The 26229-nt window shown below is 41.5% G+C and overlaps 1 long non-coding RNA gene and 2 other non-coding genes across 3 annotated transcripts; all 3 read right to left on the bottom strand.

The window, feature by feature from the left end:
* Nucleotides 1–11604: 11604 nt before the first annotated feature.
* LOC144819425 (uncharacterized) lies at nt 11605–24999 on the bottom strand. The gene is made up of 3 exons (XR_013607359.1): nt 24956–24999; nt 23755–23865; nt 11605–12040 (listed from the first exon to the last, which is right to left on the bottom strand). It is a non-coding gene; the product is annotated as an uncharacterized LOC144819425 (long non-coding RNA).
* On the bottom strand, nt 21983–22113 carry LOC144820620 (small nucleolar RNA SNORA47). The gene has a single exon (XR_013607897.1). It is a non-coding gene; the product is annotated as a small nucleolar RNA SNORA47 (small nucleolar RNA).
* On the bottom strand, nt 24090–24225 carry LOC144820619 (small nucleolar RNA SNORA47). The gene has a single exon (XR_013607896.1). It is a non-coding gene; the product is annotated as a small nucleolar RNA SNORA47 (small nucleolar RNA).
* Nucleotides 25000–26229: the final 1230 nt, after the last annotated feature.

Below are 26229 nucleotides of genomic sequence, written 5' to 3'. Positions count from 1 at the left end.
CAGTTCAAAACACAAGCCAAGGACCTAACAACCAAATTACAATATGTATTATTTACAGGAGTCATTTGGCCAAAGCAATGACCAAAAAAGACAAGTATGTGATACAACACACACACTCGAATGAGGTCACAAAGATAATTAATAAAAACTGGCGAATCCTGACCTGCGGCAAACTGGCTTTTGAAAAACCCATGTTCGCACATAAACGTGGGAGAAATCTAAAGGACATGTTAGTCCATACCCGCACGAAAGACAGCCAACCATACACACCCTCTATGTACGGTATACAGGGTCACTTCCCTTGCGGAAACTGCAGCAGGTGCCATCTCACCAGAAAGAGCAAACAACTAACCTACAAAAATGGCACTACATGGGAACAAAGAAGTGTCACAACCTGCAACAGCAAAAATTTAATTTACATGATTACATGCCCTTGTACATTGGAATACGTGAGCATGACGTCCAGAGCAATCAAAACACGTCTGACTGAGCACAAGAGTAATATCAGGTGTAAAAAAAGTACAACGAAAATGGCAACACATTTTTGGGAAGCCAGACATAGTGTAAATGACATAAAATGGACAGTGATTGAACAACTGCCCACAGAGGGAGGCCTGTTCCAAAAGGCACAAAGGTAGGTTTTCCGTCTGGGAACTCAGATGGGCTTAATGATGAAATCCCCTGGGGTCAAGTCACATAATGATTACCCTCCCCTAATGATTATCCACCCCTAAGATCCTACCCTCTGATAGAGGGTTGTGCATCCCTTCACCCACCTGAATGACCTGCATCACCAGTTCCCTAAGAATGTTTTCATAAATTACTAGACTAAGTCCCCACAACTTCAGGGCTCATAAATAACAGCATGTATTTAAAACGTTAAAGCTGCCAGGGTCTCCTCCCTTTTTACGCGAGGCCCATCACGTGGCCTACCGTTCTCTATAGCTCCATCCAGCGAACACGAGACAAGTGTCTCTCTCTCGCACATGAGCTATAGAATTGACTTTGCACGCATGCGCACAACAAAGACGACATAAGCGCATGCGCGCTAGACTCCAGAACAACTTAACAGCGCCTCAGGCATACCGCGGGATTACGGGCGGGCGGAATACCCATATACGGCCCTTCCGTCAATTAACTTTACATACGAGGCTCCCCATCACTATAAATACGCCCCCCCCCCCCCCGGCGTGCCACCTCACACACAGCGGAGCCGCGTTCGGGGGAGCAAGGACATTACCTATGCTGTAACTCGTGAGTAGATGGTTCATGGCGATGGGAATCAACAAGCCTGTAAGTACCTGTAACCGCTATAATATGTATTATTTACAGGAGTCATTTGGCCAAAGCATACCTCAACGTTTGGAGGCTCATGAGGCATTGAACCAAGAACACAAAGTATGCCCTTTCTCTTAACCACTTTTTTTGCTGACTTTTCACTTTACAAATTATGTCCTAGGGGCACAAGGAATACAATGCTCTAGAGAGTGTGCTTTATGTTATGTGTGTGTGTAATGTATTTGTTCCCCTCCCTTTTTTTACAGGGTCACCTGCACGAGTAGTATGACATCATTATCCATCCATATATACTCACAGATCGTAGAACGTTTGATCCAAGCAATGGTGACCAGCCGCTTGGATTATGGAAATGCCCTCCTCGCGGAGGTTGGGTCCTCTCTCCTAAATAAGCTGCAAGTTATTCAAAATACCGCAGCAAGAATGATCCTTAACATGCCGGCCGGCTCACCGTCCCTGCCTCTGCTTAATTCCTTACACTGGTGACCAGTGAAAAAGCGTTCCTTTTTTTAAATTTGCTGCCTATCATTCAAAGCATTGAATGGACAAGGCCCAAAGTACTTACAAAAAAATCTAAAAAGATGTACCCCAGGACGTTGCCTTAGATCAGCTATGGCTGGACTGCTCCACATTCCACACATCCGGCTAAAGAGAGCAGGAGGTATGGCCTTCTCCTTCCTGGCCCCAAAATATTAGAACAGCCTCCCTAAATCCATCAGGGAACTTTCTCATTATATCTCCTTCAGAAAGCATCTGAAGACCTTCCTGTTCTAAAAATATGCCCACTTAGCCCCCGAATATGCCAACTCATGCTGTATCTTCCAGACAGCGCCGAGATGCCTCAGGGTGATTCGAGCGCTATACAAGTGTGGATAACATATGTCTAGTGACCCTACACTATATATTTTTTACAGGTCACTGTACTATGTAAATTGGGAAGTGGAGTACTGCAATTTGGTCCTTTCTTCCTGTCTTTTTTTCCAGGTTATTTGCATATTGGCAAAATAATCTACTTTGAATTTGTAGGCACATACCAGTACTACATCTCCACTATTTTGTAAATACACTTTTTTATTTAGAGAAAAGTGAGTAAGGTGGGGTGTGGTGACCCTGTCCTGAAGAAGGAGTTGATCTCCGAAACATGTCAACGCAGGCGATGTTCTTAATATCACATAATCACCTCGACCTGCACCCATTTTAATAGTACCAGCCCAGGGGCTCATTAAAGTAGTTCTGTCTTACCCCACGAGCCAGGCACTTTTTAACCATTCACTCACATCACCCCACCACATACTTTCACCCAACCCTCACACACACCACAGTCTATTTGATCAGTGCTCCCGCGTAGTCGTAGGTTGCAGCACGCCGCATCCCATAGAAGGGTGCGAAGACCCCAATGATGAAGCATGACACCAAGGGTCCTTTTGGTGTGTGAGGGGTATTTAGAAAACACTGTGCTCCCCACCACAGTAGGGAACACACTGCCCAATCCAGTGGATTCGTGTTGTTTATTTATATTGCAAGGGAGAAGGAATCCACCTCTCTCCCCTTTGTTATTTACAGTAGGTTTTGGACTTGCATCCATAATTTTCTACTGCTGGGCAGAGTAATATAATCACCTGTGGTCAGGGTAGCAAGTTGCCTGATGTTGCAGCTATAGTTCCTGTGATGATCAAAAGGGTTGACTCCTCTATCTTATGCACCTCTAAAGGAATGTGGGTTGAGCTTGGAAGATTTCTAGCAACGTAGCAGTAGTGTGTTTTAATATGGCGCAGTGACGCATCTAAAGCCTCGCCTGTCGGTGTTAAAGGAAAGCTTTTTCGTTGTGTTGGAAGGAGTTTCTGGACCCAGAACAGGGAAAATAAACCAGGTGCATATAAAATGCACTGACTTCAGAGCAATGTTGCCAAACATCCAAGCCCAATGACAGAAGAAAACTATTTGAGGTGGAGCCACAACAGGACTTGAAATTCTTAAGGGAAAAAATAGTTCCAAACATCCAGCCCGCCATTAGATGGCAAAAATATGCAGAGCCAATGTATCTACAGCCGCACATGTTCTCATACATACATAAATGCATACCCTTTAAGGATTGAAGTGGTGTTTCTAAAGTATGGAAAGAAAAGCTTAGGAGCACAATTCCCAATGGCTTCCTTGCAAGTCTGCCTCTGAATAGCAGTCAAACTTGAGAAATCACAAGCAGCAACTCAGGCTGCAGGGATGGATGTATAACTGAAGTGCAACTGCTGTAAGCTTCGCCTCGCGGGGAAGATGGCGGCTGAGTAGGACACTCGGTCGCAGAGCTCCTGAAACCCGACTCCTCTGACATGGGGAAAAGCATGAGGATAACGCGATGAGATGCAAAAGAAACAGACAAATCTTACGGGGGTCCTGTAGTGTTAAGGAATAAGAGAACGCACCCCTTTCCTAAAGCCAAGCACTACACCCAAGAACGACGGAGCAACAAAACAAGCAGATACGGGGATGTTAACCCACCTTGTGTCAAATTACATTTTCCCGCTGGAGACACTGGAAACGGGCGGTGTAATCGGCGTAAGCGCCGCGGAAACAGTCACGGTGCCTCAGGTCCCTCGGTGTTCTAAGAGTGAGCGGGGCAACGGGCCCGTCGTGCATCTAGGAGATTGTCCTGGGGACCGAGCCGGGATTTGGGCTGCAGCCGTCAGAGCGAAAGCAACAGCAGGCAGAGCAGCCGGGAGAGTCTGGTATCTCTTCCGGGGCGTGAGTGGCCGGGCTGCACCAGACGATACGAGTCCCGGGTTTGGCTTCCGGAGAGAGAGAGACAGACCCCCGGTGGTCTACACAGTTCCAGGTGCGAATCTGCAAGAAGGACATACAAGTTGGAAACACACCCGTGGCGCCCCAGGAAACGTCAGTACAAAAGATAAGTGGCCCAGTTCTCTCGACCTTAAGGCACTAAAATCTCATAAATTAACTTGCAAAATAAATACTGACAGGTCAGTGAAAGTCAAAACGCTACATATGAGTGCTGAGATAAGAGGCACAGAGGGAAAGGAGAGGGAGTGTACCAACTCCCCTGAACAAATTGAACAAACTGAAAGCCTGAAAAGCTTAGAGCCCTGCATCAAAGATAAGCAGGACGCTATACCAGAGAAACAAGAGAGGAAAGTTATATCAAACTATAGCCTGCGAAACAGAGCCTTCCTAAGTCAAGAACAATATCCGAAAGGAATCTCTCCTAGAGAGATAAAAAAAGAGAGGTAGAAAGCCACTCAAAGAGAGACTTAAAAAAAACATTGAGACTGAAAAAGGAATAACCTCAACGAAAAATAAACCTGATATACTGCAGAAAAGGAACATTAAAATAACACCATCGTTAAGGACTTACTTTAAAGTCCAGTCTAAGCAAGACTCTCATATCAAAGAGGCGTCTACACAAAGTACACCTGAAAACCTAATCCCTAGCCCAAACCTAACACAGCAAAACACTGTATCGCCCTTGACAGCACCAATCTGCTTGGTTCACGAGAAAGTATCCCCAATTAGCAGCAAGAACAAATCGCAAAGAAGAGTGGATACTAGAGAAGAAATCAGAGAGGCAGAAATAGAGGCAGATACCAGCTTTCCAGCAGGGATCATGGCCACAGGGGTAAATAAAGATATCGATATCGAAAGCCTAGAGGAAAGAGAAGAAACAGTAGGCAACAGGAGTAGGGTGCCCGAGACTGAGTCTGATTCACAAGAGACAGCTCACAGTATCCGGGAAAATCAGACGGATAGACTTCTTGAGACAGAACATAGTATCCCGGAAAATCAAACAGATAAACTTCTTGAAAAAATATGGATGGATATGAGAGAGAAATTTTCCATTTCAGAAGCTAAGCAGGATAAAATACAAGAAGTATGCGAAAAGCTAGACAACAAACTCAACGAACTGGGAGACAGAGTGACTGCCATAGAAAGCGAAGTTGGCACCTTAAGTAAAAAAGTGGAAAAAAATCAAAAAGACAAACTCTCTAAGGCAGGATAACAAAATAATGCATGAGAAGATGGAATCACTTGAGAACCAAGCAAGAAAAAATAACATAAGGATCTTAAACGTGCCAGAAAATCAAGAGGGATCGGATATCAAAAAATATGTGGTGGAACTATTATTAGAACATTTCTCATGGGCGGACAGAGCACAGCTTGAAGAAGATATTCAAAGGACACATAGGGACCCTTTCAGCAAAAATAAAAAGAGAGGAGAACACCAAGAAAAATACTCGTAAATTTCAAAACCTATGTGCTAAAAGAAAGGATTCTGGGAGAATCACTGAAAAAAGGCAATTTTAACAAAGAGAACTGGTCTTTTAGAATTAGGTCGGACATGTCTAAAGCTTCACAGACCAGACAATGGGAGTTAGGGAACTTAATGCCAGAATTACAGCAACTTGGTGCAACTGTGCAGATGAAGTTCCCTCCATCATTGAGGATAATGTGGAGAAACAAAATGCGAAATATAAGGGACCCAGAGGAAGTAAAATCTCTCCTGGAATTAATGCGAGAAGAAAATATGTCGAAAGAGCTAAGAAGGTAAAAAGAAATGCTACTATTAGCATACGTAGCTCCCGTAGTATGGAGAAACAAAATGGAGAAACAAAATGCGAGATATAAGGGACATAAGGGGCCCAGAGGAAGCAAATTCTCTCCTGGATTTAATGCGAGAAAAAATTAAGTCAGAAGAGCTAAGAAGGTAAAAAGAAATGATACTAGCATATGTAGCTCTCATACTAACAATGATATATGTCGCTGCAGAATTCGAGACACATGAAGACATGTCAAGAGTCAGGGGGGAGAGGAGCCGAAAAGGGTTAAGGAATAACCCTAAGAAAAAAAGAAGGAGGCTTCCCCAGGGAGGGTGAAAATAAAACACTAAAAGAAAACGTAAAAAAATACATAGTACAGAAAAAGGGTGGGGCGCAAAATAGGGAAAAAATAGAAAAAAAAATCCTCAAACGTCAGAGAATGGAAAAGGAGACGCCTTTTATACACAATGAAGTAAACAATATCCGGGTTTGGGAAGCGATAAAGAGAAACAGAGCAGAAGGGGAAAATGAACACGAGTAAAATTGTTAAAATCCTCTCCTGGAACGTAAATGGAATGAGAACCAAAAGTAGAAGGAATAGGATTCTAGAATATCTTAAAACATCAGAGTGTGAGATTATTATACTACAGGAAACACATTTGCTAAAAGAGGAGTGGGCCCAAATAATGAAGAACCTAAGATGGGTAGATAGATACATATGCACCACGCAAGATTGTAATATCAAAGGGATTGGGATAATAAAAAAATCACTCAAGGCCACAGTAGAATCGGAAGAAGTAGACAGCAAGGGGAGATGGGCATTAGTAAAAATAAGGATCGAAAATAACTCTTATACAATATCAGGATACTATGGCCCCAATTTAGACGATGCTGATCCCTTACAAAAATTATACTCCCATCTATTATTAGCCACTAGCCCAATAATCCTGGGAGGCGATTTTAACCTTATAATGGACCCTAAAATCGACAGGTCTCCCCCAGGCAGGCAGGCAAGCCTACCGAAAATGAGAGAATGGATAAAAATATACAAAAGGGACCTAGAACTAATAAATATTTGGAAAGAGAAAGGGGAGAAAACTCAACCCTTCACGTTGCACAACAAAAAATTGGGGCATAGGTCAAGAATTGACTACTTCCTTATAGATAAAGTCCTATCAGGAAAAGTTAAAAGCTTAGTACATATACCGGCTCATCTATCAGATCACTCTGCGGTCCAATTAACTCTCCAAATAGAAACAATAAAAACTCAAAGAAGATTCACGGTAGAACGGTCAATCCTATTAGATCAACAGATTGTCAGAGAACTCAAAACGGAGACAGAAAATTTCTTTGAAAACAATAAAATTGGTACGACTAAACAAATCACGTGGGATGCATACAAGGCAGTACTAAGGGGGAAAATACTAAGCGTGGGTACATATAAAACTAAAAAAAATCGGGCAAGAGATAAAGGATTTGGAAAACAACATCAATTCCCTGGACTCTGAAATAAAAGTGGAAAAGGATACAATAAAGAAAAGGGAGTTGGAAAGAATGAGGCAAGATCAGAAAGAAACTCTCGAGAGTATACTAGAAGAGAGAGTACGTATGAAGTGGGAATCAAGCAAACTAAGAAATCATGAATACGGAGAAGGGTGTGGAAAGTGGCTTGCATGGAAATTAAGAACAGATCAAACCAGAAATAAAGTGGGAAGTATACATCTAGACGACCAGATGAAACAAAGCACGGATGAGAAGGTCATCAGACAAGAATTCAAGAAATTCTTCACAGAACTTTATACAGAAGATACGAACCCCTTAGAAGACCAGATTGAAGAGTATCTTGATGCTATACCATCTTTAGCCTTAACAGAAGAAGAAAAGGTAGAACTAAACAGAGAAATTCAAATAAGTGAGGTAGAGGAAATAATTAAGAACTTAAAAAAAGGCAAAGCAGCAGGACCAGATGCCCTACCAAATGAATTTTACCTGACATTAAAGGACACCCTCGCACCATACATTACAGAGCTGGCAAACATGATCCTCATACATCAAAACAAAATCCCAGACTCTTGGAATGATGCCATAACAACGATTATATTAAAACCAGGCAAGGACCCTAGCAGATGTGAGTCTTATCGACCTATATCGCTGCTGAATGCAGATTATAAAATCTTTACGAAAATCATGGCAGCCCGGCTAGGAAAAGTAATGCCTCAACTTATAAACTTGGACCAAAAGGGATTTACTAAAGGAAGGCAATTGCATGAGATAACTCATGAACTCCTGAGCACTATTGACATAGCTATACAAGAAAAAATTCCGCTTACAATACTGACTATCGATGCCGCAAAGGCTTTTGATAGGGTCAACTGGCTCTTTCTTGAAAAGGTGATGAATAAGAACAACATAGGACAACCATTCATCCAAGCCATGAAAGAAATCTACAAAACACCAAGGTCCAAAATTCTAGTTAATGGCAGCTTGACAGAAGACGTGACTATAGGAAGAGGAACTAGACAGGGATGCCCTCTATCACCTCTGCTTTTTAACTTATATATTGAACCACTAGCAAACAAGATAAGAACTACTAAAGAAATAACTCCATTCATATATAATTGGGAAAAAAAGATCGCATTATATGCAGACGACTTGATGATTTTCACGAAAGATTACGTCTCCTCAAAATCGACCATAGAAAAGATCTTAATTACATATGGAAAGATATCAGGATACCTTGTAAATCACTCCAAGACCGAAATAATGACCTGGAACACGCATTTTAAAAACTCAAACATTAAAAAGGAAATAAAATATCTAGGAATCCTGATAAACCATGATCGAGAAAATCCCACAACGTAACTTAAACAAAGTAGCAGGAGAAGTGAGAGAATTACTCAAAGTTTGGTCCTGTCTCCCTCTTAGCATAATTGGAAGATCAAATATCATCAAAATGTCTATTCTGCCCAAGTACACCTATCTCTTTAACACTATCTCCCTGGAATTTAATAAATCCTTACTAAAAAAATCACAAGGAGAGATCGTCAGTTTTATATGGGCTTCAAAGGGAACAAGGATAGCCTGGAGAAAACTTAGAAGGAGCAAGCAAGACGGTGGACTAGCAAGCCCAGACTTGACGGAATATTGCAAGGCTTTTCAATTTAAAAATATACGAACATTACTCAGAACCCATTACTACTATCCAATATACTTGCAAGCATTAACGGATTCAGTAGACCATTTCTTATTCAAATTTGGACACCCAAAATACTTTAAAAAAATAAAATTAAAGATCTTAAGAGAGGCGGCGAAACTTTGGACACAAATCAGAACAGCTTTGAATATACCCTATTATAGCACATTGGCCCCCATATGGGAATCACCAGGAACTCCAGAACTTCTAAAAGATACACTGGCAAACCCCTTGAAACTAGCCAACATTAACTATTGGGGCCAAATATTAAAAGGATCCTCTCTGGTCACTTGGGAAGAATTACAAAGCATTACTAATGATTCAATAGCAAAATTCAAATATTACCAAATGTCAAGCTGGGCCAAGACTATCCTTGGAAACAATCAAGATAGCGAGAATTTGGAAAAGGATATGGTAAAAGACTTACATATCAAAAAAGAGATTGCAAAGTGGTACTGGAATCTTATTGAAGCAGCAAATAAGGACACACGAATTGAGGAGGAAATCTGGGGGAGAGACTTGCAAATAGATAACTTGGATAACATCTGGGAAAAATCAGTTGGGAAATGCTGGTCAACTCTAAAGTCAGCGGCATTAAAAAGAAATCATTTATACACAATACACCGTGCATATTGGACTCCGAAAAAACTCTCCAAATTTAAGAATGCGGACATTAAAAAATGCCCGAAATGTGGGGAAGAAAAAGCAGATGACATCCATATGTTTAAAAACTGCCCGTCTTTGGAAGATTACTGGGAGGAAATCGGCAAAACCGTGAGTAAGATCATACAGAAACAACTAATTGCAAGTACAACTTTAATTCTTTTTGGAATAGAAGACATGAATGACGAAATAAGATTATCCAAACATCATGAGAACCTCCTATTCGTATTGACAGTACTAGCGAGAAGAGAGATTTGTGTTAACTGGCTGAATGCATCACCTCCCACTTTTGGGTCATGGATGAACTCTGTTATAAGAATCAATAAACTAGATAGAAAGGAGACAACCTCCAAAAAATTTAAATTTTGGGAAATTTTGGAAAAATATTTAACTTCTAACTTAGAGTTGGCACAAATAGTCCTATGATTAATGCGAAATAACATCTGGTGGACAAGTATAGTACTTGCCGAGTAGTCAAGGTGACTAGCTCTTACCTCATTCGCAAACCAGATATCCGAATATATAATGGGCTTAGGATACTCCTCTGCTTAACTCCTCAAAGAGGAAGATCAAGGGACCGCCCCGGAATTCACGCTAAGAGGCAGAAACCTAAAGCTCCATTCATATTAAAAAATCGCAATATGAGGATTAAAAAAAAAAAAAAAAAAAAAAAAAAAAAGCTTCGCCTCGCAAACAAAATGCCCATGACCCCAAAGTGAATGAGACTTAGCGATCCCTTAAAATCCTGGTGAGAAAGTTGTAAGCAGGTGAAGGCATTATCAGGACCCAAAATAGTTGACAGACAGCCAAAGAGGAGGTACATGTGCTAAATCACTAATGCCATAATGTCAGTATGAAGGCAGGGTAATAGGCTCTTAACTCTTGACAAATCTCACATGCCCAGGGACTTCAAAATACAGTCTCAACTGCTTAGGTCTAGATGATCTACATACTTTGGTTCTTTGATACTTGTTGTCCTGTTGAAACACAGGTAATGGGTAAACAGTATTTTTTTTTTACCATTATGTTGGTCCAGCCATATATTGAGACTTCGCACTGCTCCCAAAGGAACAGCTGAGCCCAAACTGCCACGCCTGCACTAGTCTAAATGGGAATAGAAGCAAACCCAGATAATTTTTGCCCTAGTTGGATGTCATTACTGAGTTACAAGCTTCAGTATTGTTATACTTCGAGCACAAGATCTGGGCAGATCTATCACACTGCACTTGGTCAATAAATAAAAGGGATGGGCACGAGCTGGAGAGATATTACGCCAGACCATGCAGTCAATTAAAGTACGCTCTCGATGTGGACACCTCAAAAGAACATGAAGGATAGGCTGTTGATGTGCTTCCAAAAAACAAATATAGCAGACTAGGGGCAGAAGATTTTATGCATGCATGCCTTGAACCCCTTTATGGGTGAGAGAAATACCATTTCTGCAAGCACACTTTCATTTCTCTCCAGTAGTCTGAGTAAGGTGCTACAGAGTGCTTCAGTAGACAAACAATACGTCAAAAGGAAATGCAAAAGCAAGGTGAAATAAGATAGAGGAGCTTCAGACAGAGAATTCTTGTTTTGCACGTCTGGCAGGTGTACCGCTTGGCCTGATATCCTAAACTTGGGAGTACTCCTGTAACAACTGGCTCAACAATTTAACAAATGATTCCAGCACATCATTTGCCCTCCTTACACATTTTTATAAGTTGTTGGGGAGGTTACCTCTAAATGGAAGTAACAGTGTACTACATATTGTCAACGTTTTGTTGGAGGGGGGGAATTAAATTGTCTCCTGGCTGAACCACCTTGATTCCACTTAATTTGGAAGAAATCTTTACCTTCTATATGTTAAAGAGCTCTTATTAATTCACTTCTTTGAAAGAACACCAAAACAAAATGTCAACTTAAAATATTTATTTTTCCTGTAAAATTAAAAAGAATGATTCAGAGTGTAACAGTTTTAGAGAATTAAATAGGAATAAGAGTGAAGAGAAAGAAGGAAAAGTCAGCATACCCATGAACCTGCTTTTACTTACCATGCACTCATTAAATGTTATGAATAGTTGTTTTGAGTCTGAAGTGTTTCGCATTTTTGCTGTTCATCTTGGATTTGTTTTAAAGTTTCTATGATGTCCAATGAAGCTGTGGTCTCATACAAATTTGCTCTGACTGCACAACTTATAAAATATATAATGCTCGAGTAAGGAAATCTAAAATAGAAGTGATCATGGAAACAAAGAGTACACGAATCGTGGACTTGTTACTGCTGGTCTAGGCAGAAGATGCTTTTGACAAGTGGTCCTCTGGTCCATGTGCTGAATCCCGTAATAATTGCTGACATCTATTAGAATAAGGAAAGCACTATCAGAATAAAGAAAGCACATCACGTAATCCATTAAAAAAACCCAACAAAAAACACTTCAAGTATGGCAATCTTAATTCAAAAGAACTCAGCATTTCCAATTGTTGCCAACACAACACATTGTGAATTTGGCAAATTAAACCACTTCTTTTGCTTCCCAAAGAGAATATGCAAGAGTCAGTCTGCCCTTCGGATGCTGTAGTATCACCCAGTTCTTCAACAGCTTTCATATTCTATTTTTTTGCCAGAAAAGTCTTGCATGCACATTTGGGCTTTAATACGGACAGCAAAACTCAAAGCCTTGTTAACCGCAGTGCAACATAGAGACTCAACATTACATCAAATGAAAAACTGGTAATTGCATGTTTACCGAAAGGGATCGTGGCGCTAGGACTGAATTTGTAAGACGCAGTGTTAAATGTGCAGTGCTACTGAAAAAGATGCATTTTCAGCTCTATGAATGAAGTGTTGATTGTACAGCAACAAAAAGTAGGCAAGGGGTTTCATAATTTTCAGGCCAACAATGAAAAGACTGCATCTACGGTGAGTGACTACTGCCTTGAGATGGGAAGACAAGGCAAGTGATAGCACATATTGTGAAATTTGAACCAGCATGACACGAGCACCAGTGTTGCATCAGTGACAGCATTCTTCTTAATAAAGGGTCCTTCCCTAGAAGGAATACACCAATATTCACAAAGGGGCTAGTTAAGCCTTAGATGGACAGCCCGCTAGTTCTGCAGAAGTCGCACCTCCATATTTCAAGTGGAGGACCACCTACAATATTTATTGATCTGGATTGTTGCACCGAAAGGTCTTCCCCTGGTACAGAAGCGCTGCCAGGAAAACTGAATTTCCAAGCGGTGTTTCTAATTTTTTTTGTTTGTTTCTCAGAAATTGAACAGGGCTGGTATGGAATTTTATAAAATATCTACTTGTTCAGAAACAGAATCAATTGATCCCTTTTGGTGCCAGTGAGGGGGACGTTCTACGGCAAATTTCTCATCACATCAGTTATCCAATACCCTCTCTGATTTCAGGGGATGTATTATATCGCAATTTGGATTCTAGCAAGGCTATTATTTTTCCACTTTTCTGAAAATCTACATACAGGGGATGGAATTAGGCGAGAGGCAGCAGTTCCAATGCTAGGATGACCTGTGAATCTGTGTGCACACATCAGCATACATGGTTAAAGTTATTCAGCAGCTCCTCTCCAGTCTCTTCCCACACTGGAACTGGTTGGAACGTTCCTTCCGACAAGGGCAGAAGTAAAACATTTTCTAGGGTGGCGAAAAAGCTTTTCCAGTGAAAATTAATTTGACATTTCTCAGCAGATTTTTATTTTTAAGAGCAAATACAGATTTGTATATTTGTGCATGTGAATTTGTAATACACAAAAAGCTTGTTGCTGTATGGTTTCCATGCCTCCTATTATAACCTTAATCCTGGAGTCGTAAATCTGCAGCACTGTAAGGACATACCTGCAGGAGCAGTTTTTTTTAACTCACTTAAAGAACTGGGATCCGAAGTTATTTTCATGTTGCACTTTGTGTATACACTGCTTTTCCACTAAGGAACTTGATTTTAAAAATATTGCCATGTTCGGAACAAATGTTACTAAATGAGGTTTAAGATAATTTATATCTAAAGTTACATAAGTGTTTAGGAAATCCCCCCCCCCCCACATGCTTCTGCACTTTCCCTCATATAATCACAGGTTTTTAGGTTTCGCCCTGGGCGTTGCAACTGCAAAGCAGTTGCTCCGTCCACGGCGAAATCTGATGATCCTACATATGGGCTTTGGTTCCGCCTCGGTCTCCCATTGGCTAGCTCCATAAATGGAGGCTAGCCATTGGGAGACAGAGGCTGTCAGTCACGCTTTCTCGTGAAAACGCGATTCGGGGGGAGTTTCTCGGTTTTTAAGCCACGCCCCTTTGTCCTGGGCCGCGCTGTCATTGGCTGCCGGCCCAGGACACCCCCGTGACGTCATTCCCCGGGCCGCGCTGTGATTGGCTGGCCGGCCCGGGACCTGACTTTTTTTTCCATTCTTAGCCAGCCCTGCTGTGGCATCCAAAGGCCCGCTGTCTTTGTCCTCTGAGCCTCCTGTAATTACCCGTGCAAAGGTCATTTTTCAGTTACAATTTCTTTATAACCGTTTCAAACTTTCTTTAATTTTCCGTGTTGCCAAACTCTTATGCTATGTGGACGGGGCTAACAGTGCTATTTCCGTTTTCGAATAAGAAGCAGCATACATTGGACAGCATGCATTTCCCCTGTTTGTTTGCGCCCCTGTAGCTTTACCTCGATTAGCCCCTAATGTTCCCCTAGTCGCACGGATGAAAGACCGAGCGACACTCGTCAGACAGAAACTTCCAACACCAATGTCACAAAGACGAGACTGGTGACGTGCCGGCAGAGGGCGCTCCTCTCGCGTCCCAAGTCTTCTGTAGGATCTGCCAAGAACAGCGGCGATCAAACCGAGTTTCCTAGAAGTACCCGGACGGTCTCGCTCGGTTGTTGGGCCTAGTTCATACACTGTCGGCATTATTCGAATATCTGTTTATCCGTTTGACAATTTATCCTGATCAAATACACTATGAACTGCCTTAAAGTGCATCCACTCAGTTTCACGGCGCATTTCCGACTGTAGAGTGCTCTTGTTGACCGTATAGGATTTTGTGATTGTTTTAAGTGATAACAAAATACACAGGGGCAGATTTACAAGCCCCTTGCGCCACTTTTGCGTCATTTTTTAACATGTTAAAAATGACGCAAAAGTGGCGCAAGGGGCTTGTAAATCAGCCCTACAATTCTTAAAGTTTTACAAAATGTTTTGGATTTAATTTTGCTACTGGCACTTTGTAAAGAATTGCAACAGTTTTCCCCAATCCAAGAAACTGTTTTAACACACCGAATAGTGTCGTCTTCTGGCTAAAGTGCCGACCGGGGAACCAGGAGACTGGAGTAGTATTCCCGGCTTCTGCACTGGACCGCACTATTGACCCTGAGCGAAACCGTTTCTCTCTCGGGTACCTGTTGAATTAGCTGATGAATCTGAGGCCGCTCACCTGATCGAGCACTAAGAGTTTCACCAAAGTATGCAAAGACCTTTAGAACGCACCAGAAAATAGGCTGCGAGTGTTTATAAACAGCACCAAACTACTCAACACACGCTAGCGAAACAGCCACATTTCTTATGTGAGAATTTCTATAAATTCAACTTCTACTTGGTTATTAATTCGACAGTGAAATCCAATCTTTAGAATTCGCAGGTGGCCTGTGCAATGCTGCATTTTTCATTACTTTTTTTTCTAAAACGCAAGTTTGCATGCTCTGTGAGAAAAACGTCTAGAAATGTTTTTTTGTATTGAAGAAAAAAAAATCTCAACCAAAACGTACTTTTAGCAGGAAAAACGTCTAGTCATTTTTTACACCGAAATGTTTTATGGATTCATTTTTGATTGCTGACAAATCTGTGTTGTTTATAAAATTGATACATTTTTTAAAGGCTTTTCAACATTTTAAATGTATGAGGCTGATTACACAGGGGCTCGCACTCGGGGCGAATCTCTGCAATGAGAACTCTTACTACGGAGACCCCCCCCTTTGCGGGGCCTCCCCCACAAGTGCGAGGCCCCTTGTGAACCAGGTCCTATATTTCTGCAGCCCTCCCCGGGTGGATGAGAGGTGGCCACTGCTCTGCTATGAGGTTGAAACACACCTTCCATCACAGATCTCCAGTCTAAACGTCGCCCACTTCGCAAAAAGTTTGCTAGGAGCAGGTGGGACTTACTCCGGTAGTACTCACAGCCAAGAATGTGTGCCACCAGAGTGAATCATCTTTTTGTAATTTGGACACAGAATCGAGGGGTGTTGTGTGCCTTAATATAAACTTACACTCGTAAGGCAAACCGGTGCTTGGAATCAAATCTTATCACTATCGCACAGTGCCCCATGGAGCGAAAGCACCTTTCCACACCACACACCCAAACTGAAAGTATGCCGCGCTGGAACACCACATTATGGGGCAGGATTGGCTGAATTATGTAGTAAGAAACCGCAAACAATGTGGTATAGGCGGCATTTTTTGTGCAAGTATTTTGGTATTTACGCAACACCTGCTGCAAACGCCAGTGGCCGTGACCGTAACCGACCGTGGCAATTCAACAGAAAGACACCAACCTCCCCTTGGTACCAGGCAGGCCCAAAGCTGAACCTTCCTAAATGAAGCTATAACCCCTCGAGTGATGGAGGCCGAGCGAGACACTCGTTGACTGTAAATCCTGGCAAACAAGGATGCTTCAGAAACATAGTTTACGTTCAATTTGAGCATATTTTATCCTATTGATTACTTCAAGGAAGAACGTAAACCCTTCTTATCACGGAAGAATACAGGGCTCCGTTATGCAGCCTGATTGTAATTACGACATCGTGTGTCCTGTTTAAAAGATTATCACCTCTGTCTGTATGCACCATGACCCAATATTTGTTGTTCGGTCACTTTTTTAAATGAATGAAAAGACGTAATGTAGAGTCTACCCGTGTCTCAGTTTCAAAGGAATGATTTGTGCAGTAAAACACTCCAGCAAATACATATTTGGCATCATTCAGTTTTAAAGACGATCGTCCGCGTACGAGGTGCTTGCTGCACTAATGTCAAACGGTGCTGGCTGTCATATCTTTTCTGGGGTAGGTGGTGTGCCTTGAGCGTGGTGAACCAGAAGGCCCCAGATGCAGACGCTAATACATATTTGGCATCATTCAGTTTTAAAGACGATCGTCCGCGTACGAAGTGCTTGCTGCACTAATGTCAAACGGTGCTGGCTGACATATCTTTTCTGGGGTAGGTGGTGTGCCTTGAGCCTGGTGAACCAGAAGGCCCCAGATGCAGACGCTGCAAATTCCCGCAGGGGTTCAAAGTTAAGAGCCGAGGGACTGGGCAAACCCGTGACTTCCTATTTTAACTCCCATAGGATATTTTGTTTACAACAATATCAACAACCAGTGAATGCCTTCATGCCAAAGTTCGCATGAATATAGATCTTTACACACAACGTGTGCTTTTTTTTAGTTTTGTTATAAATCTGTTCAGTAGTTAATGAGATATTAAGGTTTGAAAAAGATGCCATGTGGGCCTGAAATGTTTAACACTTTTGTATATTTTGACAGTTGGGAAAAGCATTTGTTGATTGTGTGTGCCTCTGTTGCCTGCTTGTGACCCGGTTTTGTGTGTGCCTCTGTTGCCTGCTTGTGACCCGGTTGTGTGTGTGTGGGTGCAAATGCAATAGGTGTCGCATTTGCAAGAGATTAGGCTATTGGCTTTGTAAGTGACAATGCCATTTATTTATGTTTTCAAAGCCAACACAAATAAAAATGTTGTCCTTTACAATACAACTTTATAAATCTGTTCAGTAGTTAATGAGATATTAAGGTTTGAAAAAGATGCCATGTGGGCCTGAAATGTTTAACACTTTTGTATATTTTGACAGTTGGGAAAAGCATTTGTTGATTGTGTGTGCCTCTGTTGCCTGCTTGTGACCCGGTTTTGTGTGTGCCTCTGTTGCCTGCTTGTGACCCGGTTTTGTGTGTGTGGGTGCAAATGCAATAGGTGTCGCATTTGCAAGAGATTAGGCTATTGGCTTTGTAAATGACAATGCCATTTATTTATGTTTTCAAAGCCAACACAAATAAAAATGTTGTCCTTTACAATGCCAATAGCTCTAACTTTTCCAAAGGCGAAACCGTTGCATTGTAAATGCTTGTTTTTAGTAGTATTAAAAACAGCCTCAAAATGTCAAAATTTGCACACTGGTACATCTTTCTTTTATACTGGAACCATTATCAGCAAGGAAAGCTGAGCTCACAGCATTTCCTTAGTAAGTTCACCCTCACCTTAAAGGCTTTTAAATATTTGATCATATACATAAAAATGTGACATATACACCCCCCCTCCCAAAGGTATACAGTGGGTGTACGAGTGCCTGTATGGATGATTATGTGGGTTCGTGACGGACTGTAAAATTGAGTGATTTGGTGTCTCAGTGAATGGTGGTGTGAATGTATCGGTCTGTCAGTTGGTGTTTAAGTGGCTGTATGGGTTGGTGGGTGAGTGGGTATGTGAGTGGCTGTATGGGTGAGTAATTGTTTTTCTGAGTACCTGTATGGGTGTCTGGGTGAATGACTGACTGTATGGATAAGGTAGTCAGTCAGTGGCTGTATGGGTTAGTAAGTTTGTGTGAAGGGCTGTATGGAGGAATGTGTGAGTGATTGAGCGGATGAGTCAGTGGTATATATGGGTAACTAGGTATGTGAAAGGCAGTATATGCGAATGATGGGGTATAGGAGTGACTATGGGTGAGCAAGTGAATGTAAGTGGCTGTATGGGTGAGGGCACTTGCGTTAGTGACTATAGGTGAGTGAGTACATGTTAGTATCTGTATGATTAGCTGTATGGGTAAGTGGCTGTGATTTTGTGAGTGTGAGTAGCTCTATGGATGACTGAGTGGCTGTATGAGTGGATATGTCAGTGGCTGTATTAGTGAGTGGAGGTGTATGAGTGACTATTGGTGAATGAATGGATGTGTGTAGCTCTAGGAATCAGTGAATGGGTAACTACTGGTATGGGTCTGAATGAGTTAGTGAATGGGTGTACGAAAGTTTCTATGGGGGTGTGATAGTGATTGAGGATGATGTCATTTGAGATGTCATCAGTGAGGTAATATGTGAACTCCCCCTCCGCACAAAGAGAGGCCTAGGGTATCAGAATGTTTCTTCCCTGCACCCTTTTTACATTTTGTGGGACTCTGCTTCAAGCCACTTACCAAGATGGCTGCCAACACTTCCTGCTTGAAGTGTTTGCAGCCAAATTTCAGTAGGATTTCAGGCTACCAGATATCTATATTTTTAAAACTTAAATATCTCTAAAACTACTGAACGGATTTATACCCAATCACAAAAGGCACTTTTTGTGGACCAACATCTAGCTTTCTGCCAACCTTGGTGCATTTCCTTTCAAAATTAAAAATCCCCATTATCATAACATGGGGAAAGTGAGTTTTTGGAAAACCCCTTTTTTTCCCCCCTCGGCTGCTGCTTGACAGATCACCCTGAAACTTTCAACACAGCAGCTGAACCATAAAAGGGACTTTTTTTTTTTAACTGTCTTCAAAGTTAGTCAAGCGGCAGCAAAGTTACTAGCACAACAAAAAAAATGCTTTTCCCATGGAAGCTTTGTTCCCAACTATAACTACCTACTGGTGATCGCCAGTAGGATGGAGATTATATATATGTCCAAAACACCAAAGTTTGCCCCTCCTTCACCTTCTCCTCAATGCAATAGAAGGGCGCAAACTCCACTTCAGGTACGCAATATTCTTTATTTACACGTTCAGGCATTCATAACGTGTTTCGGTAACAGCCGTTTTCCTGGGATTGAGCTCAGTAAAGATGGAAGAGATGGTCAGAAGACCTGAACACTGCATCACTAGTTGAAGACCCAAAGGGACATTCCTATTGCATGTATGGTTTGCGCATAATGTTTAAAGTGGTGACAAGCAAGATTCATGGAGGCCTCGACAGAAGACTGGTACAATGTAATCAAGTCGATCCCTTAAATAGACCACGGTTTCATTATTACTCAAAAATAAATAAAATCTGTTATTTGTTAATAGCAAACTATTCACCCCTAAGGGTCTCAGGGAGCTGGGGGCCGTCGGGGAGATTAAGTGAGCTATTGCAAAGTTACACAGTGCTGAGCAAAGTAAAGTAAAGTAAAGTCCACATTTGTAAAGCGCACAATCACCCGTAAGGGTCTCTAGGCGCTGGGGGGCCGTCGGGAAGATTAAGCGAGCTATTGCCCAGAGTCACATGGTGCTGGGCTAACCTGCCGCCGGAGCCGGGGATCGAACCGTGGTCCCCAGATTTCAGCGTCAGTCGCCCTGGCCGCGGCGCCACACCTCTCCCAGAGCTGCCATCGGGGTTTGAACAGTGAAGCCCCGGCCTCTGGAGTAATCAGTTATGCCACACCTGGATCCCTCTGAATGACAAAACATTTGCGTCTCAGAATCAATCCCCTTTAAATTCCTAGATTATAAAATCAAATGTTGTGTGGCAACAACTGCCTCAGAAATATCTAGTAACATTAACTGGTCTATGTATCCTTTGTCCAGAATCTCAATGGCAGATGTCAGTAAATCCACAGGTTAGTCCAACATACTCACGGTTTGCCTCAAAAAACCTTGCAAATAATGTCTGTGATACACAGTCTTATGTTGTGTTTTTCTGTTTAGTGGAATACTGGAAATTGGTGATTACCTACCACTTCTTTGTTGGTCAGTGGTGCCAGACCACATTGATAAGGTATGGCGGTTTTGCCGACTGGTGGATTGTGCATTTTTTTAATTTGGTGCTAGCAGACTCTCTTAATGGTTCTGTATTGTTGTTTTTTTGTTGTAGAAAGTGTTGGTCCTGAGGAGAACGCCACAATTAGGGGTTTGAAACGCGTCGACCCGACTGGACTCTTTGTCAATTAGAAATAACCATGGGGTTGATTCTTCTTTAGATAAGGATTTGCCTCCAAAGTATATTTATTACAAAACAAGCTTGTAAATAGACAGAGATAATAACATTTATATGGTTACAGGATTGTATTGTTTTGACAAAGGTCCATAGTACTTTGTCTCTCTTTTTTTGTATAGTGGTATGCCTGAAGTATGAATGTTGTTGGTAGGATGTGAAAAATGTTTTTGTAAATACATGTAATTGTGTTTGTTTTGCCATGTATAGTTTTGTAAATGTTTTGTACATGCATAAGTATTTCTTGTTATGACTAAAAAAGACAGAAAATCAAAATGTTCTACTAGTGAAAAATAAAAATTCAACTAGTGATGTAAGTAAAAAACAGACCGGTATGTTTGATTCATAAAGGTTACGGTTTGAATATATAAAATCAAGTCCAGTTTTGGCTCTTGTTTTGCTTTCTTAGTAAATCCACAGCAGCAGATGTGACTGTTTCTTCTGTTCTATATGTGCGAGTTATTGGAAGAGGAAAGGCGTTTGATTTGATGTGCAATGTTGCTAGCTAACTGTACCAGACAATGCCTTAGGAATGTGTTTTAGTCGGTTGATATTTCCCGGGTACTGCCGGCCAAGAAGACTGACTTCTATATGCATTGCTTAAAGGCAATGGTCCAGACAAGCAAGTGTTCAGTGATCTTTTGATGTACAGTATTACAGTGGTGTATTCAGGAAGAATAAAGAGTACTGCACAGTATGCCTTCTCTTCGGTTTTTAAAAATATATTTAAGTTGGGCAATAGCTCTTCAATTGTGTTCATCCTAGTTTTAGGTTCTGAGTCGGATATCAATTAACTATAAAACAAGTACAAAATCATACATGCTTTATATGTAGTGATTACATGCAAACGTAGTTCTACTTATGCAGCTTGTCATCCGCCTCATTTCACTTGCTGTAATTTCATAAAATTCAGAGGGTAGGATAATTAAGTGTAGATTAAGCAAAAGTCTCATTTCTTGAATTGCATGATGGGACACATACATGTGATGTGCAGTAGAGACAAGAATGAGGGATAACTTGGCTGCGATCTGCGTGAGCATTGGATTGTGATGTGCTTTTGGCCTGATTCCAAGCACCATCGTCCCTAATGCATAAGTGCTCATCCTACAGTGAACTGGAAGACTTTCTGCAAAAATTGCATTTTCAAATATACCTTTTCTCCTATGCTTCAAGATTTTCCAACAAACAAAAGTCTGTATTTTTCACAAATGTGATCCCCCAAAGGCAACGTCCCTCACACTGACAATTTTGAGAATCAACTGAAACAGTATAGATAGTTCTATTCTTTAAAAAGCAGTAAGCACATTTAATATTGACAGAAAATAGAGAAAATGCACAATACACACATTGTAAATGCAAAAAGCATTAAAACTTCTCAGGAGAGAAGCTTGTGTTGCTTTTGCATTGATTTACTTTTGGAGGTTATAACCAGTAATAAGCAGTACAAAGAACAGCATTACTTTCTCAATCCTCCATATGCTTAAAAAGTGAATAAAACTAGAGTGAGAATACGCTTGATTTATTTGCATTGGTGGCACTGGAATATGTAGAAAAAGTGCAGAACAAGGTAATAGTAAGGTGGCAGAAGTTAAAAGTGAATACAGAATTACACCTACAACACAACTAACACCCATCAATGACAAGGCAATGACGGTACAAAAAGCAGCAAAAAACACTCCAAAGGCAAAAGTGCCACACTATAAGAGCCAAAAAGTACAGAGAAACTATTTCACGTGGGTTGACAGGATGTTTAGGCTTTAGTTTACACCAAGGTACTTTAGGTCAGTATATACTGCTGTGTGCGATTTTTACTCAGTTGCTCTTAAATTATTCACACAAAGAGCCAGATTACGAGGTCGGTCAGAAACGAAACCGCCTGACTTCTTGTTGGTTTCGATTCCGTTTAACTCGCGGTCAGCAGTTCCTCTAGACCGATTATGATGCTTTCGAAGACCGATCGGAATGACTCCTATTGACTTTAACCCCTTCCATGCTCATGACGGAACCGTTCCGTCATGACCACGCCCGTTTCTATTGCGGCCCAGCACCGGAGGGGGAAACGCGGTCGCGCTGAAAAGGTTAATGGGAAATGGGGGTCTGCGGAAAACCTTGCACCCTGGCACAGGCACCCCATGGTGGCTGCCACACCATGCCTGGTTTTACAAGGGGGTCCCTTGGGTACCACGTCAACCCCATACCGGAGGCCTCAGGATGAAAGGGGGGGCCTTCAAGGGACCCTAAAAGTCAGTTTCCGACAGCTTTTTTGTGTCAGTCGGAAATTATGTTGGAATCCTACATCGTAATCGGTCGGAAACGCTGTACACAGAGCTGTAAGAATCGGCACCGACCGACTGGTTCTCCGAATGTGTTCGGAACCGATACCGAATGACCAAACGGTCCCCCTTCCAACTGCGAGCATCGTAATCGGTTGGAAACAAATCTGATGGGTTTTGACACAGTCTAGGGGAATCCAACTGTTGGTCGGAGGCTTTCCAACAGACATTGTAATCAGGCCTGGAGTGTGCCATACATTAAAAAAAGAATCTGTTTTAACATTTGTTGCATAAAGGTTGTCTATGCTCTAGTGCAGTTTTTTCTTAGCAAGTATGGTTTGTTCCGACATTTTTGAACAGGTGAAAAAGTGAGACTGAATAGCAAGTTAATAACTAAAGAAAATCGAACCCACTAAATAGGCATAAAATCCAAATATTTAGATTGGCAAGTAAACCGATGCATGTAAAATACAATCATTTGTATTTTATCTGGGTCACAATATAAAAAACATAACTCAGAGCTCGAATAATTAACAAATATACACTCGGGCAGGAGCTCTCTAAAAAAGCATCGAAGTTCAGCTGCACACAAAGTAATTTTAAGTAGTCATGTGCGGTGGGAACCTATTGCATTTGAAGAAGCACATTTACAACTGAAATTCTGCATTCATTGCTGAATTATACTCAAACTGCGTTGAAATACATTAAATGGATCAGAGTAATTTGCATTTGTATCAACCTCTCCCGCAGTTCAGAATTCAGAGTATGGCCGTTAATCCCAACTTGATTTCCTAAGTGTTCTATGCATTTTTAATACGGAACACAATTATTCTGTTCATTTACCTTTGAACGCTGAGTAATATCAATTTTAGGTTGCACTGTGAAGCAGTTGCATTTGTTTCCGGAATTCGCATGTAACACGGAAAAACGTTTGAAGTAGGGAGGCACCACAACCTGTAAAATAAAAGAAAATATGGTTTAAAGATATTAATGGTCACATGGAACTAAAATGCTACTATTCCACGCCCTTTAAAGCTGGTCCCGGACATCGCTAGGCCTTTCAAAAAAACATAAAAATATCCAATTACGAGTAACGTATAGGACTGCTCACAACAGTATAACACGTACAGGCCTGTTGAAAACTACAAACGAAACAAAAAAAGTACGAAATGTTAACCAATGTATTTGCAAAATGCAGTTTTTAATCTCTCATCAGTAGAAGAGAACCTGTACTGCTTTTACATCATTTTACTTTTGGAGGCTATAACCAGTAATAAGCAGTACCAATAACTGCTTTACCTTCTCAGTCCTCCGAAAACCATTAAATCCACCCAAAAATGGTACTAGAGGAGACATTTACTTAGATAACTAAAGAGGTTATAGATGCTAACGAAACAAGATTCAAATATTCCTACCATCCAAGATAAGGTGTTAATTTAAAGGGGAAGGAACCTATATATGTATGCAGACGAATATAATATAACAAAAATCACATGGGCATTCTGTTGATTTGTGCATAGGTTACTAAAACTGATGTTTTCAAGACGTAAAAAGTTAACAGAGAAAGGCCGTGAATATAAAACGCGCCAACATGTTCCAGCATCAGGCCTTTGCAGCATATAGTATACAAAACAGTGTCCCTGCCACTGGGCGGAAAATTGCAGGAGAAATAAAAAACAAATTACAGTGGGCCTCCGCTCAATGGAAGTTATTCGCTTCACTGTATATTCAAACTGCCAGCGAGGGAGAAATCCTAAAAGCATTGCCGGTAGCTTTGCAACAGAGATTAATTACAGAATGCAGCGTTTTCAATGTCCCCTGTACAGTTTAGATGTACTGCATGCGAAAGTCCAATATGCAGTAAGAGAGGCCACGTTGCCACTAATAGACTGACCGACAAAACGCTTCGTCCCCAGAATCTTAAAATAGTTCAAGCTATTCAATGCAACCAGCTGCAAAACGAAAAGTTATTTAAACGTTTGGAAAAACATTTTATTGCTACACCGACCAACAGACACCTCCAAGTGAAAATGAAGCAACTTACACAACCAGCAAAACCTCGCACATGCGACACCCTGCTAAACTACCGGAAACGGGAAGTAAGAATAAATCTCCGATGACGGCGGAGAGCTATCCCAGCCCACACAATGACATGGATGGGCTACATTAACTTTTTCTTTTCATTTACTGTCGGAGAAACTCAAAAGCGGAGCGAAAAAAAATTGTTTATCTCAAAAAGAGAACATTAAAGTGTTTTTTAAGCATCAAGGGTAATATTTGAACTGAAGTCTTTCTACAGATGTCTCCTATTTTTTTTAGGTGACAACGGTTCGGTAAATGAGATAAAAGAAAGACTATTGTTCCACACAGGCAAGTGGAAACAGAAGCAATCTGCATTTCCCCGCAGTAAATAGACATAGAAAGACTACGGTAGCAAATCCACGGAGCGAGAACCATCGAATAACAAACCGTGGCTGTGTATGAAAGAGCCACACTAACCCCATGGGGTTGATTGTAGATGTGGGCGAGTTAACAAGTTAGCGGGGAGAGCCGAGCTAGTCAATGGTCTGGCTCGGATCTTAGTCAGAGCCCGTACACGAGACGAGCTCTGAAAATATTTGCTATGTAAATCATGCAACAAACCACTAAAAATGATAAAGTTTCTTTTTAAAAAAAAGTGCATTTCTTTAACATGCGGCACTGAGAAGTTCTTATTAAAAGTTCTATTTTGTTGGTAGTCTGAAATTATATATTTCTTTATTATTTGAAGGTTTTATATAGCGCTAGCTTCACCCGAGGGTATCAGAGTGCTTTACATCAGCAGTGGAAATAAACAAGAAAAACAACCATAGTGTGCCGTCTTAGGGGGTCCCTCACACCGACACAGCTACGGGGCAGTCTAGATATAGTAACTGGCCGCACTGGGCATAATGAAGACACAGACACACAGATTACTGGTCTGGGACCGGAAGTCCCGTGCGACTCCGGCCCGTTTATTTATAGCTCGGCCAGAGAGTGATACATAGTGTGGGGATGATTCCAGGTTATACCTGGACAGGAAAACACTAGAACGCTACATCCCTTCCCAAGTTGGTATATGAAACAAATTACTGTCCAAACATTTCAGTAAACGAAGTCTGCCAATCTGTGGCTTGGCCGGGGGTTCGGCCGGAGGCTATACTGATGCCTGTGGGAATATCGTTGGCCTCTTGGACTTTTAGGTCCTGCACCGTTGGCCAGATGATCAGGGCTGTGAGCCTCGGGTACTGGTGATTTAGCAGGACTTAGCGATGGAGCTTCATCCACTATGGGTTCTGC

This window comes from Lissotriton helveticus, chromosome 2_1 (genome assembly GCF_964261635.1).
Source record: "Lissotriton helveticus chromosome 2_1, aLisHel1.1, whole genome shotgun sequence".
NCBI lineage: Eukaryota > Metazoa > Chordata > Amphibia > Caudata > Salamandridae > Lissotriton > Lissotriton helveticus.
Note: the sequence above shows the minus strand (reverse complement) of the source record. Positions and strands in the feature narration are given on the sequence as shown.